Consider the following 8,534-nt stretch of genomic DNA (forward strand, 5'->3'; position numbering starts at 1 on the left):
ATCTTGGTGTGGAATAAAACACGTGCCGATCGAATATTTGATTATATTCATGTTTCTATGTGACGTACTTTATTTAAATTATTAATTGTTTCCTCGTAATAGATTCTAATTGAAACATAAGAAAAAATATCAAAACTCAAATATAAGTATTCGTATACAATTTCTAAAATTTTAGAGTTATTAGACTATTACTATCTTAGAAGCATTCCGGGTTATTATATTTAGTGTGCATGATAGGAGTAATAAGTGAACTTACCTCTGTTTATTTCAGAAGAGGAGTAAGGGCAGCCACAACCAGCGCGGCATTCGGCCTCTCTTGAGGTTCGTATTGCAAACAATGTGATGCAATTCTTATTAGTTCAGTTGCATCATCTTTAGAGACATTGCCCTCTAAATATGAATCAGTTAGTATCTCAAAATCATTCCCTTCTATTAAATATTGGACCTGCAAACATAAAGTGCTTAACGAATCATGGCTTAGTTTATATGCAGCTACACAAAGCTTTAGGGGGTGTTTGGTTGTGCATTCCGAGGGCAGAATAAGATAATTAGATGTATGAATCTGTAAAATTATTATTTGTGAAATGGACTGACTGTCTAAACTGATTATTCAACTCTAAATGTCCAGAAGCAGAATTTGTTTATCAAAATGTTAATAAGTGACTAAAATTCCAGTTCTAATACGCAACTAAAGCTCGAATGAACTTACGTGGTTCGGGGTAATGTTTTTCGCAAGTTGAAGTAGTATAGTACCGAAGCTGTAAATTACACCTTCTGCAGTCACTCCAATACCTGCCAAACAAGAAAATTAACAAAATTAACTTTACCTACAAAATCTATTTAAACTATTTATTTTTTATGACCAAAGTGTAATACCCATTTTAAAATATTCTGGAGGGCTGAAACTTAAGTCCATTCCATAGTATCTTCCATCTTGTCTATTTTTCATTAGGCCAAAAGACGAGAGCCTTGGATTACATTCCTACCATGTACGATAATAAGAACACAAGACAGATAAGGAAGTTTATTTTATCTTAAAACGGTCAAATAAAAAAGCTTAGTAAAAGGAGACCAAGTCATCTGGGTTTAAATTCACCCACAGTATTTCTAATACACACAACCTCTTCATTTAAAGATTTTATTCCCAATAATTCTGTTTTTTAAAATCATAGCTAGCATAATAATACTAATTAAATAAATTAAAGGAAAATTGGATTTCAATAATCCAAACTATTAACCATTGACCAGTAATAATCCCAACTAAAGGTGACAAAACAAACCCAAATGAGTTGTTTTTGGTCAATTTAGATAACTTTTAAAATTAAGATGGGTCAGGATGAATCAAAAGAATTTTGCAAGAAGGTCAAGATAGGTTGGGAAAATCCTAGTGACTTTTGGTTATAGGTTAGAATGGGTTTGTTTATGGGTTAGAATGGACTAAAACAAGCTTTATCCAATTTTATTTCAAACAAAACCCACGGAACCAAATAGAAACTGAGAAATTGAAAACAAATCACTGAAACCGAACATATACCGAAACCGACCGAAATGAAAAAAAAGCAAAACCGAAGTGAAAAAAAACGAACCTGAACCGAGACAAACCCGAGTTTTTTTTTATGAACGAGGACGACGGGGGAGACATTTTAGTTATTTTAGTTTTTGCGCTTTTTATTTATATTTCGAGTTAATTAATTTTTTATTAAATTTTTTGAATATTTTTTGAAACCCTTTGCATTTTAACCTTTACTTGGGTCAAGATGGATTAACTTTATACCCATCCTAACCCTCTATTTTAAAAATCCATCCTGACCCAAACCCATTCTAACCTATCACCCAAATCCAACCCAACCCACTCATATTGCCACCTCTAATCCCAACTAACATTTTGACTGGTGGCAATCCCAACTTTCAATTTTGTTACTGACAACAATCCCGGTCTAAAAAATCACTAACTCCGTTAGTTATGTTATTTTAGCTTAGTGACTGAAATACCCTCACTAACAAAAAAGAAAGAAAGATTTAACGCAGGTAACTAATAAAAAAGTAGAAAGAACACAACGAATCCGTTCCCCTAGCCTTTGCCGGCGACTCCATCTTCTCTGGCAACCATAACTGATACAATTATGACCAGACCACCAAATCCCAAATAAGCTTTAGTAGATCACGGATTCTGAGTCGGTAATTGAAAAGATCCTCGACTCCCAAATCGTTGGTATTGGGTGAAATGGGTTACATGATGGAGTTAAACGACGCCGACTGCGTTGATTTGTTTCAAAACCCAATTGGTTACAATTTTGATTTCGGCAGGGAATCAATTGAAGGTGTGAGGCTCGTTTTAAGGGGAACTTACACCAGCAACCGCCGCCGCCGCAACACACCTCTCCACCTCCTTCACCGACTTCCATTTTCTGGTCTAAACAGTCTGTTTCACATCGGCTTCCTTCTGAGGTTAATGATATATCTAAATCAACAACAGGAAGGTTTTCAGTTTGAGAAAGAACCTCAAGGATTTTATATTTATGGTGTTAAATTTGGGGATTTATGCTTTTTAATTGATAACACATTTGGCTTAAATTGAAAACATATAATTGGTACAATGAAATAAACCTCAAGGATCGATGGAGTCTTTTGAAACTTGCCGGAAAAACGAGCATGGCTGGAGTCTTGCCGGAGACGATGGAGTAGTCGGCAAAGGCTAGGGAGGGGCTCATTATATTTTTTCTACTTTATTATTATTATTATTATTATATATTTTGTTAGCAAGGGTATTTCGATTATTTCACACTAACCTAAAATAACATAACTAACAGAGTTAGTGATTTGTTAGACCGGGATTGTTGTCTGTAACATAATTAAAAGCTGGGATTGCCACCGGTCAAAATGTTAGTTGAGATTATTACTGGCTAATCCAATTTTCCTAAATTAAATAATGTGAGGTTACCTGATCAAACAAGACTCTAGAAGCATTAAGGTCGTGATACAGAGCCCTTCCTTTGCTGCTGCAGTAATCAAAAGCTTGTGCCAAATACAGAGCAACCCGTAACCGCATTGCCCATTTTAATGGTTGTCTATCCCCTAAATTAAGTTATACATCATAAGTTGGTTATAAGTGATGAAAGTTTGCAATGAGACTTGATAAAGAACAAACAATGAAATAGATATTTGGGTAAGTTCCCATGAGGCATGAACTCCGCCACTACAATCTTTCATCTCCTTCAAAACACCATCCCAACAGATTGGCTAATCTTTGGCTCCTAAGTTGTCCAACAGCTTTTGCTTCATCCTAAAAATCCAATTAACACATAACTAATTAATTTGTCTGTTATTAATCATGCATATGGACAATATCAAAGTTATCCCACAGACATACATAACAAGTTTAACCACCCAAAATCCCAAACTAACTAAGCCCATTAAGGGGGGAAATGCAAAACATCTTCTTGAGATAATTCACGAACCAAAGGGCATTTAGATTTTGTTTACTCGTTCCACAACTGATTTATTTAAGACACGAGTGGAAACGCGAAACTCGATAAAGACAGATGGATATTGGTGAGTACCAAGAATTCATAATCAACTGACCAAGGTGATCTGCTGAACCGCTTAATCGCTATCAAGCGATCATCATCTTCAAGTTTTCGTATATAGACAACATTGGGGGCGTTTTCACCATCCTCAGACACGATATTCATCACGGAGAACCCACCAGTTGCTGCTCTGAGTTGATCTAGCGTGAACTCTTTAAAAGCTGGCAGCTTTAGCTTATCACCATCCTCTGAGACGATCATCAAACACATATATACACAAACAAATATTTGACGACACCAGATCAAATACATGCAAGACTAAATTGGACTGAAGATAACATATCACCAAATAAATGATGCATTACCTGGAATATGATTCAGAGGATCCTGTTTTGATTATAAACTGCGTTCAATGGCATCTTCAAAGATCAATGAGGGTTTTCTATCAATTTGAGCTGTTAAAGGAAAACGATGAGGTTAAATAAAAAAAATATTTTCATGGAATATATAAAATGTATGTATGTGTATATACCAGAGACAAATCATCAAGCACATATACGTTCACACGCAAACAATATTTGACGGCACCATGATTAAACACATACAAGATTTGAGTTTATATAACCCCTAAAATCGATCTTTGCATACCAAATCACCAAATAAATGATACACTACCTGGAACATGATTTAAAGGATCCTCTTTTGATGATGAACTGTGTTCAATGGTATCTTTATTGATAGTTGAGGGCTTTCTATCATTTTGAGCTATTACGGGGAAAATGATGAGGTTAAGTAAATAAATATTTTCATAGAATATACGAAATGTATGTATGTGTATATACCAGATTTGACTTCAGGTGAGATGAAGAACCATTTAAGAATTCTGGCAACTGAGAGTACGCCACCTGCAGCAGGCTTTACACGGCTGTCAAATTTATTTTGTAATGTTAGTGAAAGCTCAAGAACCACCACAATCTCTGCCATATTAGGGCGTTTCTTTGACTCGCTGCTCAGACACTGGTCTGCAATCTGCACATATACCTTCAAACACTTTGGAGAGATCTGACTCTTGATATTAAAATCAATGATCTCATTCACTTTCCCTTTCTCAATAGATTCATGAGCCCACTTTGCCAAACTGCACTCGTCCTCATCAAGATTCCTATCCAGTGCCGCCCTGCCGCACAACAGCTCGAATAATACCACACCAAAGGCAAACACATCTGTTTTCCTTGTCAATCGCCCAGTTAAAAAATACTCGGGATCGACATAGCCAAATGTACCTTTAATTAGTGTATTGACATAGGTACGTGATGCATTTATTGGGCCAACTTTGGATAATCCAAAATCTGAAATTTTTGCAGCATATTCTTTATCCAACAGAATATTTGAGCTTTTGACATCTCGGCGTATGACTCCGTGTTGGGTGCCTGTTCCGGTATGAAGGTAATGCAATCCTCTTGCAGCACCTATGCTTATCGCTAGGCGTTGTACCCAACTCAGACTAGTGCCATATTTGTGCAAATGACTGTCAAGGGTTCCATTTGGCATAAACTCGTAGACAAGGATCATCTCTGCGTTATCGTTGCAATAACCAATCAAAGACACAAGATTACAGTGCCTTAACTTCGTAAGCATCTCAATTTCAGCCCAAAATTCGGGTACTCCTTGGTTGGAACCGGAATCCAATCTCTTGATGGCTACACTAAAAGCTACCCCATTTTCAACATTGATAGTAGCTTTATACACTTTCCCAAATCCGCCCTTTCCTACAACCAATGCCTCATCGAAGTTCTGTGTGGCTACTAGAATCTCATCAAGTGAAAATTGGCGGAATGATTGCGGGAAAGGCAATGATGACTTCTCAGCTTCCATTACAAAAATAAGCACAATATATGGCTACTAAGGCCTATGTGAAATGCTAAGTGTTAATGCCATAATAAAACTGAAACCAATAATAGCCTGCCCAGGGCACAACCCCTTGAAAGCTACTTGGCACCTACACCAGTTGACTTATAAATAAATGTCCAAATATATTTATAGGTAGGGCTGGCTACACGATAAGACACGAACACGATATGTGTATACCTGTACACAACACGACACGAAAACTTTTCGTGTACCTGTATCCTAAACACGAACACGAACCTGTTAATACTTGTAATACACGATAAGAGCTGTTTAGTAACACATATTTGACAATCTGTTTAGGGAATAATAGGTAGGTAAAGATTAATAACTTACCAAGTAAGAGGAAGCACCAGCGGGCGGCGGCGGCTCTGACAGCGGAGAGGAGAAAGTCCGGTGAGGAAGTGGTGGCAGCGGAGGAATCACCGGCGGGCGGAGAGGGGCGGCGGTGGCGAGGGAATCACCGGAGAGGGACGGCAGACGGAGAGGGGTTTGTCCAGAGAAGTGGTGGCGGCTATGGAGTGGACGTGGATATCTGAAATCTGAATGTGGAAAGGGAAACCTGAGTTAGGGTTTGGGGATAATAATAGTTTATAATTATAATATTATATATATATTTAATTATAAAAATTTAACCAGGTACTTACAGGTAAACAGGTATTTTACATGTTTAGACACGAAAATTAACAGGTAAATTCGTTTCTACCTGTTTAGTACACGAAACATGTTAAGGCCTTACCGTTACCTGTTAAGGTCGTGCAGGTACGTGTCGTGTATTCGTGTCTCGTGTATAAATTGACAGCCCTATTTACAGGCAATAGCTTATTTAACATTATTTTAGACAGCTAAAATACGAAGCAATAATGATCTAACAAAAATGTCAGTCAAGTGGCATAATCATACAAAAGAAACCCGGAAGATTCGTCGGTCCATGGACCACGATCATCATTGTTTTAAGAACATCGGCTTGTAACTTTAGATAATTCCTCCGTTTCACTTTCGGTCCATGATGATTAAGTCCTTCAAAGTGATATCATCCTTTAACGAGGCATCATGTATTTCAAAATTGGTTTATACGAATTATCCTTTATTAGGAACTCGCACACACACTAAAGGAACACACATGAAAGCACTAAAACAAACACGTAGATTTAACGTGGTTGTCTGGAGTCTGGACTAACCCGCATCCATGGCACAAACTCATTTAAAAAAAAAATACATATCTTTTTAAAATAACTCCATTTTGAAAATAAATTTTGTACTGAAATATTTACAAAACTAGAATTATATCAGGATGTCATGAAAGAAATTAGAAATGAAAAACCGGGAGGGAGTTTGAAAGTATGTCAATATCATACACTACGAATAAAAACAAAAATTACTTTTCATGAAGTTTGGTATATTTTTTTGAATTATATAGTGCTAGATTTTAACATAATAAATTTTATTTGAAAAAAATCTAACCAACCAATTATAACATGCCATGTTTCCAAAAGAGTTTAAGATTTTAATTAAAAAGTCACCGACTATCGGTCGGTTGATCAATACGGTCGTTCCTTCTAGTTGAATTTTCTCTTTTTATTTAATTTATTTCAGTGACCAAAGGGGTTGGTCTAAGTAGAATCGCTGTTTGAACCAGTGATCCAGCCTTGATAGGCATGTGGAGCCAACATTAATTTGGGCGTAAGCCTTTAAACTCGGACTGGGTCAGCCAGTAATCTTCAACTTGGGCCAGGAGCTGAGTTCTTATATGGCTCGTATTCAGCTTGAGTCAGCTGACCTGGTGAAATGGCTCACTTTTTCTTTTAATTACGATTATTGTATATATCTTGTTTGCCTTCTGTATCAATGTAATTAGGGCTGTCAATTTGTGGTGCAAACCTGTTAACACAACACGACACAATACGGGTTTTAACAGGTTTGGGTTTGAGCTTAACAAGTTTCGTGTCTTAAGGTTGACATGCTTAAGATATGTTAAAATTCGTGTCCTAACAGGTTAAAAACCTATTAACCTGTTAGTAACATGTGTAAATTTTAATTTAAAGAAATAAATAAATATACACTCATAAAGTTCTAAACCTAAAGTCATATTTTATATACGGCATTTCACTCATGTCCGTTAGAACCCGTTATTATATTTTTAATGGATGTTATGATTTACTTCTATGGTTTTTTGTTTCAGGTATGTTATGGATTTGTGATTTTTTGTTTCATATATGTTAAAGATTGTTGTTTTTTTTTTCAAATATGTTATGGATTATGTATTAATTAAGAGTTTATGCTTGTTTTGAAACTTTTTGTTTCAATGCACATGTATTATTCATCGTATGTTTAGACAGGTCCCTTAACAGATCGTAACAGGTTAACATGTAATGTAACTAAACAGGTTTGTGTTCGTGTTTGAAAAAAATGGCACGATTAGTTATCGTGTCTTTTTAGTACCACAGGTCATTGTGTTTTATCATGTCGTGTCTGACATGTTATGACAGCCCTAAATGTAATCACTGCTTTTTAAATAGTATTAATATCTAACTATCTATAAAATTGCCTACCATAAAATCCTACATGTCGTCCCCACCCCCTGTCAAGCCGCCATATTGCTTCACTAGGATAGAGCTCGTGTAATACACGGGAGGTTAAAAAATAAAACAAAATGGAATGTTGTGAATCTATAACAATTAAGAAAAAGAAAAGGCTAATATCAATTCATCCTAGTTAAGTTGGTATGCCACAAACATTTTAAAAGTAAGGCAGTGTGTTCGATTCTCAGGAACAACATATTTTTCATTTTATCATTTCATGAAAAGGAAATTGTAAAAACGAAACATGTAAACTTGGAAGTCTATATGGAGGGTCTAATTGTCCTGAATACTGAGCTCTTATGCATTTCGCCCGACTTGACCCGAACAACTTACACGGGTCATAATATCCAACTTCCCTTAACCCTAATAAAAAATTTAGCCACCGTCCACATCTCCTCCCTCCCTCTCCCCCCCCCCCCCCCTCTCTCTCTCTCTCTCTCACGTTAGTGATTTTCCCACAAGTTATCCCAGTCGCATCTTCTCTCGCTCCTACTTCTCCTCTCAAACCCTAACGGTT

General features: G+C 36.4%; 1 pseudogene; it reads right to left on the bottom strand.

Annotated features, from left to right (window-relative positions):
* Window positions 1-262: 262 nt before the first annotated feature.
* Window positions 263-5,402, bottom strand: LOC143552585 (uncharacterized; annotated as a pseudogene).
* Window positions 5,403-8,534: the final 3,132 nt, after the last annotated feature.

This window comes from Bidens hawaiensis, unplaced genomic scaffold, assembly GCF_021521415.1.
Source record: "Bidens hawaiensis isolate Kalapana, Puna unplaced genomic scaffold, B.hawaiensis_p1.1 tig00016945_1, whole genome shotgun sequence".
NCBI classification, from domain to species: Eukaryota; Viridiplantae; Streptophyta; class Magnoliopsida; order Asterales; family Asteraceae; genus Bidens; species Bidens hawaiensis.